The 25928-nt window shown below is 40.3% G+C and overlaps 1 protein-coding gene across 3 annotated transcripts in view; it reads left to right on the plus strand.

The window, feature by feature from the left end:
• The first annotated feature begins 748 nt into the window (after positions 1–748).
• Positions 749–25928, plus strand: part of PPM1B (protein phosphatase, Mg2+/Mn2+ dependent 1B) — an 88884-nt gene continuing 63704 nt past the window's right edge. Inside the window, exon 1 of one of the 3 annotated variants that reach the window (XM_032877966.1) lies at positions 749–1186. The gene's annotated coding sequence lies outside the window, so the exon portion shown is untranslated. The remainder of the gene's footprint in view (positions 1187–25928) is intronic. The other 2 variants (XM_032877967.1, XM_032877968.1) reach the window with 2 other exon arrangements.

The raw sequence follows: 25928 nt of genomic DNA on the forward strand, positions 1-25928 counted from the left end.
TTGTTAGCCAATCAGCAGCCAACCCTCTGTAACTCCGGGTGGGACTAGGCTTCCACACCTATGACCGGACAGCGCGTTGGCTCCTTTATGGCGCTTCTTTCACGCACGGCTTAGAGGTCAAAAATAAAGGGGCATGGTTCTCGTAGGACGGGAAGGAGCCGCACACACTCTGGATTTGACCGTTTTCGAAGACTAGCCAATCGCTATTTGGATACTTCCCCGCCTTTTGAGCGTTCATTTGAAAAAAGCCAGTGTGACGGACTTGGAAATTGGTTCAGTGACGGACACGCACGGAAAGCCAATGATTAAGGGTTCGGGTCACCCTTCGGTCCAATAAGAAAAGAGAATCGCTAGGGCTCGGTCTTTGCGAGGCGGAGTGCAGGTGGGCGTTATTTGATTGATGGCGATCTCTACTTATGGCTGTTAGGGTAGGTTGGTCCCTAACGCCCAGAGGCGGGGCTGAGTGAAGTAAATGGTAATGAAGGGTTGGATCTCACTCAGTGGGCGGTGTTTGATGGATAGTTGACCTTGCCAATTGAAGGTGGTCACTGATGCCCAATGGGAAATTAGGACCTGAGAGGCGGGGCATTGTGGGCGGGGAAAGCTAAGTACCGAGGTACAGAGCAGCCGAAGTGGGAGGGAGGGTGGTGATTGACGGCCCGACTAGCCAACCGAATGCAGTGAGAGGCTGCACCGTCCCAATGGGTGGGAGCTGGGGGCGGGGCTCGCCGAGGGGCGGGGAGGACAGGGTGCGGGGAGGGGGTTGCAGAAGGAGCGGAGCGGCTGCTGCTCAATGGCGGAAAAGCCGCCGGTGCTCTGACCGCCTGGTCCCCCTAGCAGTTGCGGGGGAGTTTCCTGCCGGCGCGGCTGGAGTCTCTGTTTCTCAGGGTTCGGTGGCTGGAAGATGCTCCAGAGAGACGAGGCTGCGGCGGAGGAGGTGGCGGCGGCCGAATCGGCAGCGGCGCTAGGGTGGAGAGAAGGCGGCAGCGGCGGCGGCGGCGGCGTGCGGGGCCCGACGGTGTAAACAGCCCCGGAGGCGGCGGAGGCGGTGGCCGAGACCCTGACGGGGAAGCGGCGGCTGAGGCAGGGTCGCGCCTCGGTCGGAAGCCCGAGCTGAGTGCATCAGGGGTTCTCTGCGGCGGGCGAGAGCGGACGCCCTAGACCTCGCTTCCCTCCCTCGCCCCAGGTAAGGCCGCTCGGCGCCCCGCCGCAGGGGAAACGGCTCGAGGGTACCGCCGAGGCCCCACACTGTTTTCGGGGTGCCGCCGGCCCACGGTCGCGGGCCCTGCTTGCCTTATCCCCGCCTCTTCTGCCGTGGAGCCTGGGGGAGCAGAACGCCGGGCCCGGCTCCTGGGTAGGCCCCTTCCCCAGCCGCCGCCTCCGCGCTCGGCCGAGTCTGGGAGAGGCTCGGGGCAGGGAATTTTACTTTGCTCCAGCGCCTGGAAGTAAACTGCTTTCCCCCGTTCTCTTTTCCAGTACGCGAGCATCTCTTTGAAACCGAAACACCTGGGCTACCCCAGGCCTTAACTCATCCCTTCCTGGATCGTGCTTATTCTAAAACCTTACCTTTCCCATTTGTTTCCTCATCAGTTTCTGCCCCCCTCTGCGCTCCACTTCACTTCCTTGTTAAATCTTTTCTCGCTCTGTGCGTCTCACCACCACCTACCTTCTTAGTGGCTTTAAATCGCTTCTTAGCCGACGCCGGGCTTCTCTTCCCTTTCTTCTCTCCAGCGATCCTTTCCGGATGTCATTCTTTTTAAGAGAAGTTTTTAAATGAAACTTCTACCGCCAGCCATCCAAATCTTCAGACACCCCTCAAGAGTTGACTGACTAGCTTTTTGCAGCAGATTAGTTTTTTTTTTTTTAACTGAGCCTAATATCCTTAAAAAAAAAAAAGAAAAGAAAAAGAAAAAAACAAAACAAAACAACAACAAAAAAACCAGGTTGTATTCTTAAACGTCAGATGTGAAAATGACACCGAGGTAATTTTAAAAACGAGGGGCTCAGTGAATGTTGAAAGTAGTTATTGCATTTTTTAAGTTGTCTGACCTCTAATGTCGGATTTAGCAGATCTAGAACATTTGCCCATCTTATTTGGCAAAACTGCTTCTTAAGCATTTGATAGCTGGCCCAGATTCATCTCTATTCAAGTCAGCTTAAAAACACCGTGAAAACTTCAAAAAGAAGATATTTTATGAACTAACTAGGAAGCTGTTTTCATGAAGTCACAGTTAAAGACCTTTTAAAATAGGCTCCACATGTTTAATGTATCAAAATAAAGTTGGCAGGAGTCTTGTAAAAGGATTATTTAGGAATTTGAGTAGTCTTAGTGATACGTAGCTATTTTGGGAAAAACATTCTTTTTCTGTTAACAAACGTTTACAACTGTGATGTGAGAATTACTGAGGTTTATTGTGGGATTAACACAGGAACTCATTTTATTTGAGCTACTGCACGATGTACAAGTGGTAGATTGTTCGGGTCAGATAGTGTAAGTCCGTCTGTTCTGGGAGGTGGAGAAACATGCCATCCACACTGACTGTTAATGGACATTATTTCATTTACTTTCTCTGTTGTGCAATAGCAAAGTTCCTAGTGTTGGCCTCCTTTTTAATAGAGCATTTCTAAATAGAGACAGGTTATTCTAATTATTATAGTCTTTTCCAAATATGAAGTTAAACTATTAAAATGGAAATTTTTAAAGAAATATTTTTGTAGGCTTCTTGAATGGGCAATGTGTTGTTTCAGTTGAACTTTTAAAAGTTAGTATTTAGAACAGTTTTTTTGGTCGACATTTTTTTTTTTTTTCAGGATAATTCTGATTTTTCCTGTGCTTTTTTGTTTCTCTCTTGAATTATTTTCTTTTAATGGTGTTTGTGTTTTCCCCTTTCATTTAGTTTTGCTCTCATAAAGTCTTATCACAGTTTCTACAGTGGCTCTCTATGTTGCTTTATCAACATAAAATAGTATTTTTATGTGATCTTTCATACCCGCTAGTTAAGATCTCCCAGTTCTTGTACATTATCCTTTGAATTTCTTTATGTTGTAATCATTTTCTTAGAAGTGACCAGTGAAGCTTTCAACACCTGTTTTCTCATACCGGGTGTCTGATTTCTGTGAAGACCCCAGGAATGGGTGAAAGCTTTTAAAGTTTGTCTGATAGTCGTGGCAATAAATATTATTTTATGTAAGTAATTAACATGTTCTAATTACCAAATCCCTTAAGATTACATCATCTGAAGGAATGGTATGTCTAAATAGCTGTGCTTCTAAGAATATCTGATTCACAAGTTAAAAAGTTCAGAAAAAGTGGTTTTCTCGTGAAAATTTATTTTCCTATCGTACATTTTTTACGAAGTCTTTTGAATTAAAATTTGATGCTGATAGATTCTTGGCACTCTTGGAAGTGTAGAATTTGCCATAGTGTAGTTCAGTGATTGTGGAGATGCATTAACAATTGTTTTGCCATTGGCTCAGTTTTTAAACATGCCCTTGTAAATGAGTCGGTAAACATTTCTTTTATTACACATGATACTGACAGTGAATCTCCTCCCCTTGGTGTTAGTTACACATATTATCTACATTGTATGAAAACTTGTATGTTACATGTAACTATTTTAAAGTATCTTGTGACATTACCTAGGCTAAAAGTAGTAAAATAGTATAATTCTAACTCCATAGTAGTCTTTCATAAGATGTAAGTGCTTTCATAAGATAAAGTGAATAAAATTAACTTATTAAAATATAACGTATTTTACTTTTTCTGTGAACTATGCCTTTCACAGTTCACTGATTTTAAGAAAAAGTAAGTTGCGAAAGAACTGACAGTGTCAGAGTTAGAATAAACTTTCTAAATTCCAGAATTTGAATAACAAAATTTATTCAAGTAATACTAAACATAAAATATAAAATTATGGTTGGTGGTAAGATAATTTGGGGGAATATGGGTACTTCTGGATATCCATTGTGTTTTTTCCTACATTGTATTTGAGTCTTCTTATTTTTTTCTTAGCTAATTTCAGAATTTGGGTTGAAACCAAATAATGTCTTAGTAGCTTTAAAGTTTTATGATAGAAATATACTTTATATATTATATCAGTGGTATTGCAGATTAAGGGAATTGACTGTCTATGAGGTAAAATTCTCAGATACTAGGTAGACCCTGGAAATGTAATCTATTTTCCATCCCACTGTTTTGTACTCAGACTAAATGGTGAAGGGAAATAGGGTAGATTTGGGGAATATTGGTTTTTGTAGTTTTTGCTTGACTTTAAAATTTGTAAAATGCAGGGTCTGTCATCTTCCAGCAACTGATCTAACAAGTATAGGTGAAGAAAAAAGTCCTTCATAATCTTTGTTTTATCCTTATTTCTGTTGATGATACTTGTTTATAACAAAACATTGATTTAAAAGAAAATAACTTGATCTTCTAGAGTAATTTAAGTATGCTAATATCTCTGATTAGCCATTTTGAAATCTTTTTTCAAATGAAACATTTTAATGTGGTTTAACTTCTTTGTGGAAGCTGGACTTGAGTTACACTTTTTATTTATTTATTTATTTTTTTAAGATTGTATTTATTTGACGGAGACAGAGAGAGGGAGCACGAGCAGGGGGGAGTGGGAGAGGGAGAAGCAGGCTTCCCGATAAGCAGTGAGCCCAGGGCTGGGCCGGAGCTCAATGTGGGGCTGGATCTCAGGACCACCTGAGCCGAAGGCAGATGCTTGACAGCTGAGGCACCCAGGTGTCCGAATTACACTTTTCAGTGTTTAAGCTATATCCTCTCCTTCCCCCAAAGAAAACCACCATTTAGACTAACCTGAGTTATTTGATGAGGTAGTTGAATCAATATTATGATATTATCAATATTATGATAAAAAGGGGTGCCTGGGTGACTCAGTGGGTTAAGCCTCTGTCTTTGGCTCAGGTCATGATCTCAGGGTCCTGAGATCCAGCCCCACATCGGCTCTCAGCTCTGCAGGGAGCCTGCTTCCCCTTCTCCCTCTGCCTACTTGTGATCTCTCTCTCTCTCTGTCAAATAAATACAATCTTTTTTTTTTAAAGATTGTATTTATTTGACAGAGATCACAGGTAAGCAGAGAGGCAGGCAGAGAGAGGAAGGGAAGCAGGCCGAGCCGAGAGCTGATGTGGGGCTCGATCCCAGGACCCGGAGATCATGACCTGAGCTGAAGGCCAGAGGCTTAACCCACTGAGCCACGCGGGTGCCCCAAATAAATACAATCTTAAAAAAAAAAAAAAAAAGTCTTTACTAAATTCTTGATGGGATGAATTTTTCCATAAGTGTAGTCTATATACGGTAGTTTAATTTCTCAGATTTTATAAAGATCATGAAATTTTGTTTTTAGCATCATCTAGCAGCCTAGAAAACAAATACCATAAGGTAGCTCATTTTTTTTTTAATTTTCATTCAAATTTCAGGGTGTGTTATTTCTCCCTTTCAGTTTAATGTTAATAACAGACATAAACATTTTGCTCCTAATTATGGTAAGTCATGACATAGAGGAGTTCTCGAGTAAATATTTTTCTTTTTTAGCTACAGCTGACTTGTGACCACATCTACAATATCTTCTTATTTCTTGGCATGACATATACCTTTTATAGTGATACCCTTTGTATGTTATAACTGATTTAACTTTAAGAACCTAGTAGTTTAGGGGTGCCTGGATAGCTCAGTTGTTAACTGTCTGCCTTTGGCTTGGGTCAGGATCTCAGGGTCCTGGGATCGACCCCGCATCGGGCTTCCCGTTTGGCAGTAAGCCTGTTTCTCCCTCTTCTACTCCCCCTGCTTGTGTTCCCTCTCTCACTGTGTCTCCTATTGTCAAATAAATAAAGTCTCTAAAAAAAGAACCTAGTAGTTTAACAGTCAGTTGTGGTATTTTAACTTATTCATATGTTTAGGCAAATTTAACATAGTTTGTAACATTTAAAGCACAGTTTACCAATTTGAAACTTTTTTCATTTACTTGTTTAATATTTACTAAAAATGGACTCAGGTTTCTCTCTCTCTCTTTTTTTTTTTTTGAGTATGTTGAAATATCAGTATGAAATTACTGGCTTTAAATTGTTATCTTTCTGGAAATTAAAGACCTCGAAGTTTGGAAACATAACCCTTGTTGGAAAACTTGTTTTACATTTCCTTTGAACGAAAGAAGACTATTAATATTAAATACATGGCCTGATACTTATTATTTATTTATTTATTTATTTTAAAAAAATGATTATTTATTTATTTATTTGACATACAGAGATCACAAGTAGGCAGAGAGGCAGGCAGAGAGAGAGGAAGGGAAGCAGGCTCCCTGCTCGATCCCAGGATCCTGGGATCATGACCTGAGCCGAAGGCAGAGGCTTAACCCACTGAGCCACCCAGACGCCCCCATGGCCTGATATTTAGAGGAGAGAAAGAGATGAACCTTGGAAGACTTTGAAGGAACTTGTCTCACTTTTAGAGATGGGACCAATTATTGGCAGGGGTATAGTCAGGATAAGACCTGTGTGTAGTGTTGCTGTGCTTTTTGTCTACATAGAGTGGCCCCCACTTCAAAATAGGTTGTGTAGCTTAAGTGCATTTGTGTGCCAGAAACATGAAAAATCTTTTCCTTTGTGGGAAACTATTTTTTAAACGTGGTTATTATTAGGTATAATCAAGTGTGTAATATAAAAAGAATAGGTTTTTGGGTTTTTTTTTTTTTTTTGATAAATAGTGTAGACCTGAGAAGCAGGTTTGATAAAAGATAGAGTAATTTGTGAAGTTCTGAAGGATTTTAAAACACTTTAAACCTTGAGAGTAATGTCAGTGATTCTTAAGTCTAACTGCATTTTATTTTCTTGGTGTAGGTATGTATAAGTGCACTCTTAACATGGAAAAGGGATAGTTAATAGGTGTCCTTAGAAGTAGGGGAATCTAGGAATGTCCTTACCACTATGGATACTTACCCTCTCTTGGGAACGAATGTTTCTTTTTCCCCTCTTCTCATTAAAGCATTGAATTCTGAGTTAATGAACTGATATTATCTATAAAATACAGGTGACCCTTCTTCTTTGTCCCTTACAAAGAGGAAATAATGAACTCAAAGCAACACTAAATGATCAAGTTCAGATATGAGCAACTTTTACTTACTGTAGGCTACCAGCCCTCTGAGAAATAAAGAATTCCACGTATTTAAGAGTAATAGCATTTAGTCTGTAGCCACCCCATCCTCAGCCTTTATTTTGGCATTCCCTGAGTGCCTTCTAGCATGCAAGGCACCATTCATGGCTGAAGACTGAACAAAACAGACAAAAATCCCTGCCCTTAGAGGTTTTATATCCTGATAGCAAACACACTGCCTCAGTTTACATTACAACTGTGCTCCCTTTATGGATGACTGAAATCAGGAGTGGACAGTTTGGGATGTATGGTGTTTTCTATACTACACTTAGATGCTGTGATTAGAGCTTTATTTTATTTATTTATTTATTTTTTTTAAAGTAAGCTCTACATGCGTTGTGGGGCATGAACTCACTACCCTGAGCTCAACAGTCATGTGCTTCACTGACTGAATCAGTTGGGAGACCCTAGAGTTTTCCTATTTATTTATTTTTAAGTAGGCTCTCCCTGCCCAGTGTGGGGCTGGAACTCATAGCCTTGAGATCAAGAGTCAGACATTTAATGACTGAGCCACGCAGGCGCACAGAGTATTACTATTTTTTTCCTTTTTTTACGATTCTTTGTATTTATTTGACAGACAGTGGAAGAGGGAACACAACCAGGGGGAGAGGGAGAGGGAGAAGCAGGCTTCCTGCAGAGCAGGGAGCCTGATGTGGGGCTCGAACCCAGGACCCTGGGATCACGACCTGAGCTGAAGAGAGACACTTAACAACTGAGACACCCAGGCACCCCCAGCATTACTCCATTTTTAACAAAAGAGAGGGAAGAAAAATAAAAGAGGGAAGAAGAGTTTTTCTGTAACTAGACAAAAAGTGATACATGGAAAGCGGAAGTAGGAAGGGGGAAATAATTACTGTACCTAAGATTAAAAGGTGAGCCAAAGAGAAAAAAGCAGTCCCTGTATGAGGCATGAGGAAAGCTAGGGCCTTCAGGTATTTCCCATTTACTGCCCATGCTTGGATAGATGAATTCCTAGACGGGAAAATGGTAGAAGGTAGGATAATGGGAGCAGGGTAAACAGGACTTTTTAACAGAAAGACTGTTTTACGTAACTTGGGATGCACATATAAAATGTATGTTGTTATTTGTGTTTAGAAAAAACGTTGTTGCTGTGTGTGTTTGTTTGTGAGTATAACTGAAAGATTAGTGAATGGCCATTAGTGTCTGGAAATACTGTCACTGATTTGTGACTGCTACTTCTGTTTTCTGGTTATTTGACAGTTCTGTTGAAGATAACTGATGGAGCCAGTCTGTCCGAGTTTATTATGCTAAAATTGGTCTATATATTTATTACTGCTTCCCTTAATTCTGGGGCTGTGGTGTGTAACTTGAAGTTGTGCCTTTGTTTCTCCTGCGTTGTAAATTTCTGCATGAGGGTGGCTTATTGCACGATACGAAGCAGATGCTTATTTTTCTACTGTGTGTTATGTACCTTTCCTAGTGATGATCCAGTTTGGTAAAAATGTTTCTTCCTGAATTTACACAAACATTGCACATTTAAGATAAGCATGAGAGATCTTTGATCTTTGTTTTTATCTTAATACATAATGGTCTTTTGCGAGGCATTGAGTCAGAGTCTCATGTGATCTTGCTTGCTGCAGTGAATTGAGATTTTTTTTTTTTATCTTAAAGCAAATCAACTTGTGTGTATTTCAGGGCCTCAATATAAAAATGAACACTGGTTCCATTCATGACCTAAGAGACTTAATTTTTAGGACCCAAATGAAGCCTTCAAATTACTAGTTTCACTTTTAATATTTTTTTTGTGACTTATTTATCACTTTTTTATCAAAGTGCTGATGTGCTGAAGAATTTGAACTGGGTTGTTTTTTTTTTTTTTTTAAGATTTTGTTTATTTTAGAGAGTGTGAGTTGGGGAGGGGCAGAGGGAGAGGGAAAGCATCTCAGGCAGACTCCAAGCAGTGTGCAGAGCCTAAGCCCACTGTGGGGCTTGATCCCACGACCCTGAGATCATGACCAGAGCCAAAACCAAGAGTCATTCGCTCAACTGACTGAGCCACACAGGCGTCCCAGAATTTGAACTTTTTGAATATATATTAAATTTAGTGCTGTCAGACCAGGTTCACCAAGCTGTACAGCATTTTAGATTAGAAAACAAAACAAAGCCTTACTTGATGTCTTAAATTATCTCTTGTAACTGGTTTCATTTCTATAGTACAGAATTTTATTAAAGCTTTGTGGTTGGTTGTAGGTCCTAAATGTAAGGAAACTGAGTTTAATTTCTTGCTATTCTTCTGTTCTCAAGTGTTTTGAAGCAAAATGTGAAAGTGAAATGGTAACTTTTGCCTTAATATATAATAGTTTTCAGTTATACTCTTCTTTTTTTGTTCTATGCCTCTAACTCTGCTTTGTGAGGGAAGTAGAAGTTTGGGAGGATTAGTGAGGATTTAGATTGTGTTATTGCTCTTATCCAGCATCTTGAGTCTTTTTCTCAGTGATAGGTTTGTGTTCTAGTTCAGCATATTTGCTCTTCTCTTGTGCTTTTTGTTTGTGTTGCCTTTTCTGCCTCTGTGATTTTTCTTTTCTTTCTTTCTTTTTTTTTTTTTTTAAAGATTTTATTTATTTATCTGACAGATCACAAGTAGGCAGAGAGGCAGGCGGAGAGAGAGGGGGAAGCAGGCTCCCTGTTGAACAGAGAGCCCAAAGCGGGGCTCAATCCCAGGACCCCGAGATCATGACCTGAGCCGAAGGCAGAGGTCCAGCCCACTGAGCCACCCAGGTGTCCCTGTCTGTGATTTCTTGATATTTATTTAACTACAGGGTGGCCACCAGGTCTGGAAGCACAGATGCACAGACAATAAATGGTTTATTGATATTCCAGTACAGAATGTTAAAGTAATATCTGTATTTTAGGACTTTCTGATCACCCTGCAGACTGGAATTCTTGTAGGTGGGTCTTTTGTTTCTGTTCAGGCATATATTGCATGGGTAAATTATGGAGTCCAGTGTAAGGTATATTCTGAATAGAAAAGAGAAGCGATGCATAGTTAATTTTAGAGCGCTAGCTGGAATATTGACTCTGCATTTTTACGAGGACTGAAAGCAATCTAACAAAGATAAGTCTGAGATTTAATTCGTTGTCAGATATTTTTGCTAACAGTTTGGGAGATGCTATATAGCAGTAGCTTCAGCAGTATACCAAATGAAAAATAGAGGAGTTGGCCAAATGGTCATGACATTAGAATATGTGTTTAGGCTGTAACTCTATTATTTCAGAGTAATGCCTTATTAATAATAAAATCCTTCTTAGTCACATATGAATGGAAACCATTCTATACCCATAGACATGAGAATTACTTGTTCACAAACATGCATGAGGCTTATCAACACATTTAGATATTTCTGAATTTTTGCTGCTTTATGCATTTAGGTAATGCTGTAGGGTACTTAGCGTAGTTTACTTGTGTGTGTTTTTAAGTGTATATTAAATGTAAGAAGACTTTATATCTGGAATGGCGCAGGTTTCTGGAAAAAGCTGCAAAAGGAGGGTGATGATTGGGAGCGTTGACACTAAAGCCAGACTGCGTGGATTTGAATTCCTCTCCTGTCACTCCGTAAATGGGTAACTTGAAGCAAGTTACTTAACTGTCTCTAAACCTCAGGTTTTGTCATTTGTAAAGTGAATGATAATATATGCTTATTTTTATTTTATTTTTAAAAAGATTATTTATTTATTTGACAGAGAGAGAGAGATCACAAGTAGGCAGAGAAGCAGGCAGAGAGAGAGGGGGAAGCAGGCTCCCCGCTGAGCAGAGAGTCCGATGTGGGGCTTGATCTCAGGACCCTGAGATCATGACCTGAGCCCAAGGCAGAGGCTTAACCCACTAAGCCACCCAGGTGCCCCCTTACAGAACATGTTAATAGTATACTGAGTACCTATATACCCACCACTTAAATTCAACAGTATTTATATTTTTTTTACCATATTTGCTTTATATAATCAAATATATATATTTGCTTCGCTGAAACATTTAAAAATAGATTATTTTTTTTCTCCTTCTGATACTTCATCTCTAAATACTTAAATATGAATCTCCCCCTAAAACGACATTTTCTTCTTACCTACAATACTGTTATCTTATGTAACACAATTATCTAATCCCCAGAAGACATCTAATCCCCAATCCATAAGTAGATTTCCCCAGTTAGGTAAAAAATGACTTATATAGCTTTTCCCTTCCACACCAAGGTCCACTGAAGGATCGTGCACTATTATGCTGCATTTACTCTTGTGTCTCAATTCTCTTTTAAATTTAAACACCTACTTAAAAAGTGACCCTCTTTTTGAAGAGACTGATTATCTTGTAATATACCCTGTATTCAGAATTTGTCTGGTTGTTTCTTTGAGATCTTTTAAAAACGTACTCATTTGTCTTCTGTAAGCTGTTAAATTAGAGCTAAAGACTTGAGTTAAATTCAGGTTAAACATTTTGGCCAGGATACTTCATAGTTGATGCTGCTTCATATTACATCATGTCAGAAGGCACAAAATGCCTGTCACACGGTTAGTAGGGCTAAATTTGATCACAGGTGAAGTTGGTCATTGCTAGATGTCCCCATGAACAAGGAGCATTTTCTCTTTAGTGATTATCAGGTAAATTGTGGCATATTTTGTTACCATGCAAATCCATTTCTCCTTCAGAATTTTACTTAATGGATTTAGTGGTTTCTTTCTTTTTTCTTTTTTCTTTCTTTTTTTTTTTTAATTTGACAGAGAGAGAGAGATCACAAGTAGGTAGAGGCAGGCAGAGAGAGAGAGAGGAGGACCCCGGGATCATGACCGAGCTGAAGACAGAGGCCCAACCCACTGAGCCACCCAGGTGCCCCTGATTGCTTTATTCTTAAGGTGAACAATACTTTGTATATATTTTCCTCTATACATTCTTGTCTTTGCTCAGTTTAGTCTTACTCTTTTCCTTAACTCTAAGCCCAAATACCCCTAGAAAGATTTCAACTGAATGAATGCGGTCTAGAGCCAAAGATGTTCTTCAGCAGGGCTTATTGGGCAAGACTGGGGTGGGAGTTGGGGGTGCTTTAAGGTAGAGCATTTGGAAACAAACCAAGTGATAAATTCCTTAGTGTGTCCCCTGTCTGCAGTAAGTAGGCGTGTTTGGGTGCTTTAAGTGTGAAACCTTAAAGGTAGAATTTGCTGGAAATCACCACTGAAATGACTGCGTTGTCAGAGAGTTTACACAGGCATTGGAGACAGTGGCAGAAATACAGCTCATGTCTAAGATGGACAGATTCCTGAGGATGAAGTACACGAATGTGTGGAGGTTGTGGTGTGTTGTGGTGGAAGTGATAAGAGATTTCCTAACAGGGTGGCCAAGTACATCAGTAGGAGTAACATGCTATGTACACACCTCAGCTCCCATGTATGAGCAAAGCCCTTGAGGAGAAACTTAGTGACCATGGTGGAATTGCCTGTTCCTGGAAATGGTGGTTGATTTGGAAAGTAAAAGCAATAAAAGATAGGAATCATAAAAATAATCAATAAAATGACTTTAAACATTTTAAAAGATTTCTAGAAATAAAAACTTCTTTTACTTAATATGTGTTACAGTAGATGACAGAGGTTAATCAGTGTTCCAGTAGGTTTTTGGGTCTCTGCCAATTTATTTTTGTGAACTTCATAATGGTTAAGATACTCTTTCTTGGGGGCGCCTGGGTGGCTCAGTGGGTTAAAGCCTCTGCCTTCAGCTCAGGTCATGATCCCGGGGTCCTAGGATCGATCCCCACATCGGGCTCTCTGCTTAGCGGGCAGCCTGCTTCCTCCTCTATCTCTTCCTGTCTCTCTGCCTACTTGTGATCTCTGTCAAATAAATAAATGAAATCTTAAAAAAAAAAAAAAGATACTCTTTCTTGAAGATTTTTTTTTTTTTTAAAGATTTTTATTTATTTGACAGAGATCACAAGTAGGCAGAGAGGCAGGCAGAGGGAGCGGGGGTGGAGGTGGGGGGAAGCAGGTTCCCTGCTGAGCAGAGAACTTGATGTGGGGCTCGATCCCAGGATCCCGGGATCATGACCTGAGCTGAAGGCAGAGGCTTAACCCACGAGCCACCCAGGCACCCCTTAAAGATGTATCTTTTAACTTAACGTGTATTTTACTTAATACGAGCTAGGTATCACAGTCACAAGTTAGGGTAGGAAAGATAAGGCAAAAATGTCCAAAGGAGTATGGATGACTATATATAGGGGTGCTGAGGGGCTGGTGATGGTGACAAAGAGGAGATTATTTCTTAGGTGCCTTGAATGATTTAGTTAGTTCACGTAAAGAAGGTAGAGCAGACTGATTAAGGTGGGAATGAGAATGATGTACTTGGCTGGTGTAAGGCCTAGGCAGGGCACGTTATAGGGGAAGGTTTCAGACTAGACATTTTGTACTGTGTCACTTGGGGAGTGGAAGGCCACTGCATCTTTTTGGGACACTTCAGGTATGTTTTAGGGAAATGAAGCAGGTGATAAATCTGCAGGGTGGCCTGAAGGAAGGGGAGATTGAAGTCAGGGAGACCTACTAGGAGACAGTTAGATAATCCAGACAGTAGATGGTGATGCTCAGGATTGGCTGTAGGAAAAAAGAGACACTTAAAAGGGAGATTTGATGGAACATTGATTGGTGTGTAGTGATTGGATTTATGTAAAAGATTAACCTGAGTTACTAGAAGAAGGATAATGGATAGGTGGATTAATAGGTAGTGAATGCAAATAGATTAGAATACCAAGGTGGTTTGGGGGCAGAGGTGAAGATTTTGGTTATGTTCTGTTTGAAGAGATACCTAGAGCAGACAAGCTTAATGATTAAAAATCTGAGAAGTCAACGTAGAATTGATGGCTAACGGGGCACCTGACTGGCTTAGTTAGTATAAAGTGCGACTTTTGATCTTGGGGGTTGTAAGCTTGAGCTCCTCATTGGGGGTAGAGGTTACTAAAGAAAATATTTTAAGAGGCACCTGGGTGGCTCAGTTGGTTTAGTGTGCTTTTGGCTCAGGTCGTGATCCCAGCTCTGTGCTCGGCAGGGAGCCTTCTCCCTCACCCTCTGCCTTCTGCTCCCCCTGCTTGTGCTCTGTTTCTCTCTGTCAAATAAATAAAATCTTCTAAAAATTTTTTAGAAATTACAAAAAATGATAGTTGAAGCAATACAAATGGATCAAAGGGTAGATACTGTGTTTTGGGTTGAGGCTAATTACTACTTTGGGGAGTGTACTTCTCTTGAATTTTGGAGGCTGTAGGAAAAAGAATGGGCCTGAATGACTGTGAGTTTTGTGTTTTGAAAGTCAGCAGAAGTGGAAAGAGTTTCAGGAAAGGGGAGGAGTTATTGGTAGTGTGAAGTGCAACAAAGTACTTTATCTTGAGATAAAGTAGGACCAAACTGAAGAATGAGTAGCTAATTCTAAAAAAGACATCGGTATCTGAGTTGTTTTGGTGATTTTTGTGGTGATATAGTTATATATTATAGCCAAAGGAACATTCCCTATATGAAGTATTCTAGATATGTTAGTCATACTATGATGTTCCTTTAGGGTGACGTAAATTCACTTCTGTGGATGTTAGGACTATGATGGTGTATTAGAGCTGTGTTCTGTACCACTTTACTAAGTACTCATTAACATGGCACTAGAGACAGTCAAACCTATCAATAAAATCTGCTCGGAAAGCCTCCTGAAATTTTCTGCTGTCTGATTTTTTTTTCTTTCTTTCGGTAATTTGCTTTTTGTAACCTGGAACCATGTATTTTGTAGGGAGGTGAGGACAGAGAACAACCAGAAGTAAGTCATGTAGCTCTGCATTTTTATTGTTATTGCCAGTTGGAAAAATGTGGGGATTAGGAAGGGCATGTATTTGAGTTCTGGACTGCTTTTTGCAATATGTTTGAATTCAGTGTTGTAGTAAAACAGTCAAGCACAGATCATGACAAAGTTCAAGGTACAGTTAGCCCCTATTTCATCATCTGCATAGTCAAATAAAGATAGGACATGAACTCCCTCTGATTTCAGCAGCATTAGCTTAAAAATTTAGAATTATGATAGTCAAAGGGAAATAATTCTTTTATCTTAAAATATTAAACTGTTAATGGACACGTGAAGTAGCTGGTGATATATGCTTTCTAGGCCTAAACTGCTCTACTTAGCTTTTGCCTCTCAGTCTTCTTTCAATTCTGTTAGACCCCACATTTTCAAAAGCCATGGAAGCAGTGAAGAGGAATAAACTAATGATAAACACAATGTGGATGGATTTTGGAGACATTATGTTAAGTGAAAGAAGCCAGCAGAAAGGGGTACATACTATATATTCCATTTACATTAAATTCTAGAAGAGGCAAAACTACTCTATGGGCAGCACATTAATGGTTGTCTAAGTCTGGAAGTTCAGGGGAGGTTGGTTTTCAAAGGGGTATGAAGGAACTTTTTAAAAAAATTTTTTATTTACTTATTTGACAGAGACAGCGAGAGAGAAGTGCGCTGGTGTGCGGGCACAAGCAGGGGGAGCAGCAGAGGGAGAGGGAGAAGCAGGCTCTCCATTGAGCAGGGAGCCTGATGCAGGGCTCAATCCCAGAAGCCTGGTATCATGACCTGAGCTGAAGGCAGACACTTAACCAAGTGAGCCACCCAGGCATCCTGGGTGCATTTTATTATATGCAACAACGACAGCAACAACTCTGGGTCTTCACGAGTGGGAACAAGTTGGATGGCAGAATGGAGCTTTATGGATTGGACTCTAATCTGAGGTTCTTACATGAATTAACGTTTTTTTTTCTTAAATACAATCAAGACATCTAATATTGGTGGTTTCCCTTTATATGTCTGACAGGGAGTTTATATGTAAGAGAATGTAATTGAGATTAATGCAGTGATTTTGCTGCATTATAATCAACTAAAACGTTCTGGTAACAACCAGTTAAATTTTTTTTCCTGGTTTGTTGGTTTCAGAAGTCACTGAAAGTATTTCAGCGGTGAAAAAGCCTTTAATGAATATTTAAGTATAGTTGAGGCTCGTTGGAAAAACTTGAGAGTTCAGAATGTTATTCATAGGATAATCATCCGATAAACATCAGATATTTTCTTCTCTGACAATTTATATATGGATGGTTGATCTGGGATGTAAATTATAACTTCATTTTACTATTAGTTACATCTGATTTTATTTATGCTTAAGGTTGGTTATGGTAGACCAGTTTGATTTATGGGTTGTAATGGTAATGATAGCTAATACTTTTAAAGCACTTACTTTATGCCCAGCACTGACCTACACAGTTAACCTGCACTTCTCATTCATTTACTATGACAGCTCTGTAATGTAGGTGCTTTTATTACTCCTGTCTTTTAGATGAATCTGTCACAGCTTTAGAAATTAAATTATTAGGTCAGAGTAACACAGTAAGTGGCTGAGCTGGCCTTTGATTCAAGTCTATTTTGTGCTAAAACTCAACTTTTTTCTTAATGTAAAAGAAGTTGTGAAGGGAATAGTGGTGATTTAAAAGAAGAGGGCATGCCTTGGCTTTCTGCAGATTCTGTGACCCATAATAAATAGATCCTGGGTGAGTACCAGAGAGTCTGGAACTTCTAGCTTTTGACAACTCAGGATGGCAGGCAGAGCTTCATGGATCTGAGCTAATGGCAGTGATGGCCACTGAGAATGAGGTTTCTGCCATTCCCAAGGTCATTCATCCAACAGTCTGGCTCTTTGCCCTCAGGAGACCCTTTTCTCTTCTTTCTTGTCCTCCTCCTTACTCCTAACATTCTTCTATCATGATCTCAAGTCAGGTTCCTCTGGAAGGCCTCATGGCAACAATATTCCCTGAGTTTTTACAGGTTCATAAGAGTTTGTTTACTCTCTTTTATGCTTGAAATCATTTTGCTGGATGTAAAATCTGTGGCAGATATTTTCTTGCATATCTTAAAGATCATTGTTTTTGGTGAAGAGCATTGCTGTCAGAGTTGACAATATGATATAACCTCAATGCATATTCACAGTTCAGACGTGCATGTAGTATAATTTTTAGCCCATGCTGTATATATCCAAAGAGTGATAGGTTTTTTCCTCATTAAAACAGTAGCTGAAGCAAAAGGCCTCTATTGACAAAGTTATTTTCATTTCATGACCTACCTTTTCCTTATTGAAGGATGAGGGGAGGGACTGACCATTGCCCTAAGCTTGAAATTTTTAGCTGTGCTTTTGAATTAGAATAAGATCTGGGGGTGCCTGGGTGGCTCAGTGGGCTAAGCCTCTGCTTTCGGCTCAGGTCATGATCTCAGGGGTCCAGCCCTGCATCGGGCTCTCTGCTTAGCAGGGATCCTGCCTCCCCCCAACCTCTCCCCCCACCCCCGTCTGCCTGTGTGATCTCTGTCAAATAAATAAATAAAATCTAAAAAAAAAATCTGAATTATTTTCAGATCTGGTGAATCTTATAAATTCACAAAATCTGTGACTTGATTTGTTTTTTATTTATTTATTTATTTATTTTAAAGATTTATTTATTTATTTATTTATTAGACAGAGATCACAAGTAGGCAGAGAGGCAGGCAGAGAGAGAGGAGGAAGCAGGCTCCCTGCTGAGCAGAGAGCCCGATGTGGGGCTCGATCCCAGGACCCTGGGATCATGACCCGAGCTGAAGGCAGAGGCTTTAACCCACTGAGCCACCCAGGCGCCCCTTGATTTGTTTTTATAATATAATCTAGGGCTATAGCTTCCAACCTTTGGAAGATTATTTTTTTGTTTGTTTTGTTTTGTAAGGCAAGCAGATATTTATTAGAATTAGTTGGAAAGACCTGGGGGCACCATGCATGAATGTTCCAAATCAAATGCTAGCTTCAGAGCCAGATTAATTGGTATTCCCATCAGTTACATCTCTCTATTACTGGAACTGGGTGTGGGCATTGCCTAGTTATCCAACTATTATAATAAAAAATGTTACAAGTATCAGTTTAATAATTGAATAATTGTTAAGTTCAACAATTGTGAACTTTGCATATCTGTTACTGTTTCAGAAATCTTAAGCAAATGCCACTAGTACTATAGTTCAGCAGAGTTGATTTGGAAGAAGAGAGAACTTTGATTTTATTCTGCAAGAACCAAGAATTGGAAGGGAGTATGAGAGCCAAGTGTTGTTTCTGTGAGTTTAGTGAAGGGAAAAGTATTCTTCTTTCTCAGTCAAGTGGAGACCAGTATTTGAAGCGGATATTTGTGAAAGAATATGCTCTCTTTTTTTTTTTTCTTAAAGATGTTAAATATTCATTTGAGAGAGTGAGAGGGAGAGAGCGGGAACCAGGGAGGGGGGCACTAGGAAGGGGAGAAAGCAGACTCCCTGCTGAGCAGGGATTCCCAACTTGGGACTCGATCCCAGGACCCCAGGATCATGACCTGAGCTGAAGGAAGATGCCCAGCTGACTGAGCCACCCAAGCACCTGAAAGAATGTGCTCTTTAAGGCTCTGGATACCATTTAACTTTTCAAACATTGCTTAGAGCATGAGTTGAATATGGATTTTATTACTGCTGTTATTTTATTTATTTTGTTTTAAGATTTTAGAGAGTGGGAGTGTGCGTACACAAGCAGGGGGAGGGACAGAGGGATAGGGAGAGAATCTCAAGCAGGCTCCCACCAAGTGCAGAGCCCTATGCTGGGCTGGGCTGGATCCTGTAGCTCCAAGACTATGACCCCAGCCAAGAGACTTGGTTGCTCAACCAACCGAGCCACCCAGGCACCCCTCTCTATTTTCTTTTTTATTTTATTTTATTTTATTTTTAATAAAGATTTTATTTATTTATTTGAGAGAGAGAGATCACAAGTAGATGGAGAGGCAGGCAGAGAGAGAGAGAGAGGGAAGCAGGCTCTCCACTGAGCAGAGAGCCCGATGCGGAACTTGATCTCATGACCTGAGCCGAAGGCAGCGGCTTACCCCACTGAGCCACCCAGGCGCCCCATTTTCTTTTTTAAAAAAAGATTTTATTTTTAATCTGTATGCCCATTGTGGAGCTTAAACTTACTTTATCTCAACCCTGAGATCAAGGGTCTTGTACTTTACAGACTGAACCAGCCATGTGCCCCATACTGTACATTAGCAATGTATTACACTAGTAAAAGCTCTCAACCTCTACATCGTGTCTCGCAAAAGGCTGGTAGTGAAGAGTACTTAGTTGGCTGTGTTGTAGAAACCTTTCTTTCTTTCTTTCTTTCTTTCTTTCTTTCTTTTTAAGGTTTTATTTATTTATTTTAGAGTGAGGGAGAGCATGAGGGCAGGGGCGGGGGTTTGGTGAGGGGCTGAAGGACGAGGAAAAGCAGACTCCTGCTTAGCAGGGTGCCCAATATGGGGCTTAATCCTGGGACTCCAGGATCACATCCTGAGCTGAAGGCAGACACTTAACTGACTGAGCCACCTAGGTGCCCCAAAACATTTTTTTTTAAAGATTTTATTTATTTATTTGACAGAGATCACAAGCAGGCAGAGAGGAAGGGAAGCAGGCTTCCTGCTGAGCAGAGCGCTTGATGCGGAGCTCAGTCCCAGGACCCTGGGATCATGACCTGAGCCGAAGGCAGAGGCTTAACAAACACTGATCCACCCAGGCGTCCCCTAAAACATTTCTTTCTTTCTTTTTTTTTTTTTTTAATTTTATTTATTTGACAGATCACAAGTAGGCAGAGAGGCAGGCAGAGAGAGAGAGGAGGAGGAGGCAGGATCCCTGCTGAGCAGAGAGCCCGATGCGGGACTCGATCCCAGGACCCTGGGATCATGACCTGAGCCGAAGGCAGAGGCCTTAACCACTGAGCCACCCAGGTGCCCCCGCTAAAACATTTCTTGATAGCCCTTAGGAGAATGTGGCCTCAGTTAAAATGTGAAAGCAGAAAGAGGTACTGTTCTAAGCATTTCACCTGTATTAGCTTTTTAAAGTCTCACAACTCTCTGAGGGTAGGTTTTATTCCCCACGTTTTACAGAAACTGAGATACAGGAAAGCTTAAGTGACTTGACCAAGGTCACCTAGCACGTGAGAGGTAAGTGTAAGTCCAGGCAGTTTGGCTCTAGAGTCTTTGCTTTTTAAAGATTTTATTTTTATTTATTTATTTGACAGCGAGAGATCACAAGTAGGCAGAGAGGCAGACAGAGAGAGGGGGAGGTAGGCGCTCTTCTGAGCAGAGAGCCTGATGTGGGGCTCGATCCCAGGACCCTGAGATCATGACCTGAGCTGAAGGCAGAGGCTTAACCCACTGAGCCACCCAGGCACCTCTAGAGTCTTTGCTTTTAACTGCAAATATATGGAATAGAGTGCACTGAGGAAATACATTATATTAAGAGATAATAGCTGAGAATTTTCCAGACTTGTGAAATCTGGATCATCTGACTTAGGAAGTAAGTGATACTTAACCTTAAAGTGTTTAAAAGTCCGGGGTGCTTAGTGGTATTCTTAGAACTACAATCCACAACATAAAATTAATCAGATTGTATGCTGTTCCTGCTTTTTCTTTCCCCCTGCTATTGAATTACAAATTTTTAGTATTCTGGCTAGTTTGAACATAACATACCAGTACCGCTATTATGAAGGCTATAATTACTTATTATTTGCAAGACTATTTTCTGTAAATTTGTTTTGCCTTAGATGTCTTCATTTCTAAATGTCATTTTGTTACCTTTTACAATTGACTTATTTATTTATTTATTTATTTATTTGACAGAGAGAGAGCGAGAGAGAGAGAGCGAGCGAGCGCGCACGCCCGTACAAGCAGGAGGAACAGTAGAGGGAGAGGGAGAAGCAGGATCCATGTAGAGCAGGGAGTCTGATGTGGGACTCCATCCCAGGACTCCAGGATCATGACCCGAGCTGAATGCAGTTGCTTAACCAACTGAGCCACCCAGGCGCCTTGGCAATTGACTTTTTAAAAACAATTTTTTAAAAGTAGGCTCCATGCTTAGCGTGGGGCTTAAACTCACAGCCCTGAGATCAAGACCTGACCTGAGGTCAAGGGCTACGTGATTTTACCTGAGGTGCCTGGGTGGCTCAGTTGGCTAAGTAAGCATCTGCTTTTAGCTCATGGTCATGATCTCAGAATATGGGATTGAGTCCCATGTCGGGCACTCTGCTCAGTGAGATGTCTGCTTCTCTCACTCCTTCTATGTTCTCCCCTCCCTCTCTCTCTCAAATAAGTAAATAAAATCTTAAAAAAAAAGAGTTGGACACTTAACTGACTGAACCACCCTGGCACCCTGACACTTGATTTTTTTTTTTAATTCAGAGAAACATGCTTTATATTTTAAATGGAAGGCAATAAGAAAATAAGGTTGATTTAACTTTAATTTGGTTCTTTCTTTTTTTTTTTTTTTAAAGGCTTTTATTTATTTGATGCAGCGATAGAGAGTACAAGTAGGCAGAGCAGCAGGCAGAGGGAGAAGGAGAAGCAGGCTCTGCTGAGCGGGGAGCCTGATGTGGGGCTCGATCCCAGGACTCTGGGATCACTACCCGAGCCGAAGGTATCCACTTAACTGTCTGAGCCGCCCACGTGCCCCAGTTTGTTTATCTATTAATAATGAGCAGTCTATAAAGCTTAATAAAGATACTTTTATATACTTAATAAAGGTACTTGTTTTCCTTGTTATATATAAAAGTAATACATGCTCAGGTTTTTAAAAATTATGTGCTTAGTTTAAAAAATTGTATAGAGGTCATAAGGAGGAAAGTAAATACTCTCCAGAAACAATTTTTTTTTTGAAGATTTTATCTGTTTATTTGAAATAGAGTGAGACAGAGAGAGCACAAGCAGGGCAGAGGGAGAGGCAGAAGCATGCTCTCCGCTGAGCAGGGAGTCTGATGCGTGCTCTGTCCCAGGACCCTGGGATTATGACCTAAACCAAAGGGAGATGCTTAACGGACTGAGCCACCCAAGCACTCCTGGATTCTTACATTTGTGTAGCCTCAAATTTGTATATTTCTAGCCTCATTATTATTCCTAAAAGCTTAAACAATTTTTTTAATTGTGCTTAAAAAAAACACATAACATTTACCCGTGTAATAAGTTTAAATGTACAGGGGTGTTAAGGTGTATTTACATTTGTGTGCAGTGGGACTCCATAGCTTTTTCATCTTGCAAAACTGAAACTTTGTACCTACTAAACAACTCTGTACCTCCTAAAGAACTCCACAATTCTGCTTTTTGTTTCTAGAATTTGAGTAGTTTAGATACCTCATATAAGTGGAATCATACAGTATTTGTCTTTTTTGTGACTGACTTATTTCACTTAACCATAATGTCCTCAGGGTTCATCCATATTGTAGCCTGTGTCAGAATTACTGTCCTTCTCCCCTCCTTTTTTCAACTTCAATTCTACTGTATTTAACGTACAGTGTTATGTTAGTTTCAGGTATACAGTACAGTGATTCAAAAAATTTCCTTTTTAAGGCTGAATAATAATTGGGGAACCTGGGTGGCTCAGTTGGTTAAGTGACTGCCTTCGGCTCAGGTCACAATCTTGGAGTCCCAGGATTGAGACGCACATTGAGCTCCCTGCTCTGCAGGGAGTCTGCTTCTCCCTCTGACCCTCCACCCCCATTCTCTCTCTCTCTCAGATAATAAATAAAAATCTTAAAAAATGTTTTTTGGCAAAAGAAAAAATTACTTTAAAATAAGGCTGGATAATGATTGTATGTGTATATACCACATTTTATGTATCCATTCATCTGTCATTGGGCACTTGGGTTTGCTTCCTCCTCTGGGCTGTTGTGAAATGTTGCTGTGAACATGGGTGTGCAAATATCTCTGAGACTGTGCTTCAGTCCTTTTGGATATGTGCCCAGAAGTGAGATTATAGATGATTTGGTAGTTTTATTTTTACTCTTTGGGGAACCACCACATTGTCCCTGAAAACTTTTAAGAGGTTTTTCTCAATTTTTGGTCCTGTAAAAGTTAACAGTGATCTGTCTGAACATGGGTCCCTCCCCCTACCCCATTTCTCCCCAAGCAGTGGCTTTGAGTCTGATTGCTTCTCTCTTCTCTCAGCTCCTAGAAATTGTTTCTCTTTATTTCTTTGATAATTTATTCTCTTGTTCTGTTTCTGGAATATGTATTTGGTCTTTTGTGGCACTGCCTGGGTTGAACCTCCGTGATGTTCACCTTTTTTTCTTTTCTTTTTGTATTTGTTACATGGGCTGGGAGATTGCTTTGAATTATTTAAACATCCGAAAACCATTGAGTGAGTTTGTTTTGTTTTTGTGTTTTTGGCAGGGGGAGCAGTAGGGCAGAGTCATGCATTTAAATCTGAAGGGGTGTTTCTCATCCTGTGTTCCGTTTTCATAGCACCCTGTTCCTGTTTTATGGAAGCAAGATACAGTATCTTTTTTTTCTTTTTCTTTTTTCTTTTCTTTTTTTTTTTTTTTTGAGACCGAGAGAGAGAGAGAATATGGGGGTGCCCGATACAGAGAGAGAGAGAGAACCTTAAGCAGGCTCCATGCCCAATGTTGATTTTTTTTTTTTAAGATTTTATTTATTTATTTGAGAGAGAGATAGTGAGAGAGAGCATGAGCGAGGAGAAGGTCAGAGAGAGAAGCAGACTCCCCACGGAGTCGGAAGCCTGATGTGGGACTCGATCCCAGGACTCCAGGATCATGACCTGAGCCGAAGGCAGTTGTCCAACCAACTGAGCCACCCAGGCGTCCCCCCAATGTTGATCTTAAAACACTTGAATGAAGACTTGGACACTCAAGGGGACATTCGACTGACTGAGCCACCCAGACGTCTCCACAGTATCTTTTTGAATCTCTGAAGATTCTGATTTCTCATTTAAAAGAAATTCTCTTCATCATTGAAATTCCCATGATAGTGGTGTCATCCCACTGGTTTGCCTTTCATGCTGCTGGGTTTCCTTACGTGGTTGATTATCCTTGACTTGTCTGTTCATACTGCTTCTTAAATATGTATATAAGATTCATTTTAAATTTCTTGAGAAAACACTTCTATTTTTTGTTTGGGGTGAAAAGTCTGGCAGAAGCTTTGGATGTGGAGTAGAAGAGGGGGGAAATTTAATGGTTCTCTGCATCTTTCACTAGCTTCCCCTCCCTCTCTTCATTCTCTTGTTCTCTCCATTTTACTGTATCCAAGCACCCTGCTGTGTTTTTGAGTTCTGAACCTGGGTAGGAGTCCTCTTTCCACTTCTGATTCGCTACTTGCATATTCTGAACTGCTGATTCTTGCATTCTCTTTCATTATTCAGTCACCATGCTTCCATCTGCTCCCATCTTCCAAAGATTTTTGATATCTCTACCCATTGATGGCATGCCTTTTCTTTCATTGTTGTTTTATACTTAAATATCTTTACTAACATTTTGATGCTGTATTGGTGAGGGTTAGAGATAAATGGGCTGTGTTCCTTCTGTCTTGAGTGAGAAAATCCTTTATCACATGTATATATATATAAACTGCATATGTATGTATGTATGTATATATGAATGATTATTATTTTTTTAAAAGATTTTATTTATTTGACAGAGATCACAAGTAGGCAGAGAGGCAGGCAGAGAGAAGTTGGTGGGGGGTGCAGGCTCCCTGCTGAGCAGAGAGCCCGATGCGGGGCTCTATCCCAGGACCCTGAGATCATGACCTGAGCTGAAGGCAGAGGCTTTAACCACTGAGCCACCCAGGCGCCTCTGAATGATTATTTTCATCATAAAAACATTTCATTAGGCCTGGCTGGCTCAGTTGGTAGAGCATGCACACCTTGACCTCGGGGTGCTGAGTTTGAGCCCCGCCTTGGGCATAGAGTTTATTTTAAAAAACAAAAAACAAAAAATTTCACTTAAGATTATGCTACCCTAGGGCTTTTTTCTATGTACAGATGATTATTTGATAATAGTCTAGAGAAATTTAAAGATAATTGGATTTGGGGAATATATTGAATCGGTAAGTCTCATGTTTTGTTTTTCAGCACTTTTGAAACTTTTCTCCTCTTCCTTTGTTCCATTTTTAAAAGCTTTCTTTTCTTTTGAAAGTAATTTCAGAGAACCCTGCAAAACTTAGTAGGCAGATAAATTTAAATGAGTTGATCTTTTATTTATAAGTGTTAGACCAGGCGTCTGTTAAAACAGAAGTGCCATTTATTTTGGCTAAACAGTTTCTCTTCTACATATGTGTTTACATAGCATTTTCACACTCCATAAATTGAACAGAGCAAGTACTCATATTTTTGGGTTGACTAAATTTTACTGTAATATTTGTCAAGGAAATGGGTATTAATGACCGTTTAATTGTAAAAGAAATTGGTGCAGAATTAGTGTGTTGAAGTGAAATTGGACTGAGACGTGAATTTTCTTGTCAGCGTATGCAGCTTCTTGAACAGCAGGACCATTTTCTTGCAGCATGAGAATTTGATTCTTGACAAGAGGATCCATGTGCCTATCTCAGGATTTAATGGACATTAACATTTTGCTGTGTTTGCTTCAAACTGCTCTCAGAAAGGAAGAAAATGCCACCAGCTTTATCTAAATATTATCATTCCATATCTTCTGACTTTTTTTCCCTGGAAGTAACTGTTACTCAGTTGGTTTTAGTAGTTCAATAGCTTTAGCTTTTACACTAATCAAGCATGTTTTTAATAGTTTTGCTGGATAGACACCCATCTAATCTGTTTATTGTTCTGCGCATTTTATATCTTTACATAAATAGAATCCCACTGTATCTTTTCCCAGTTGGCTTTGTGTTTGAGATTTATTCATGGTGAGACATGTAGTTGTAACCCGTATTTTTAACTCCTGTGGAGTAT

The sequence above is a fragment of the Lontra canadensis genome, unplaced genomic scaffold, assembly GCF_010015895.1.
Source record: "Lontra canadensis isolate GAN:19392208 unplaced genomic scaffold, GSC_riverotter_1.0 scaffold61, whole genome shotgun sequence".
In the NCBI taxonomy this organism is placed as follows: domain Eukaryota; kingdom Metazoa; phylum Chordata; class Mammalia; order Carnivora; family Mustelidae; genus Lontra; species Lontra canadensis.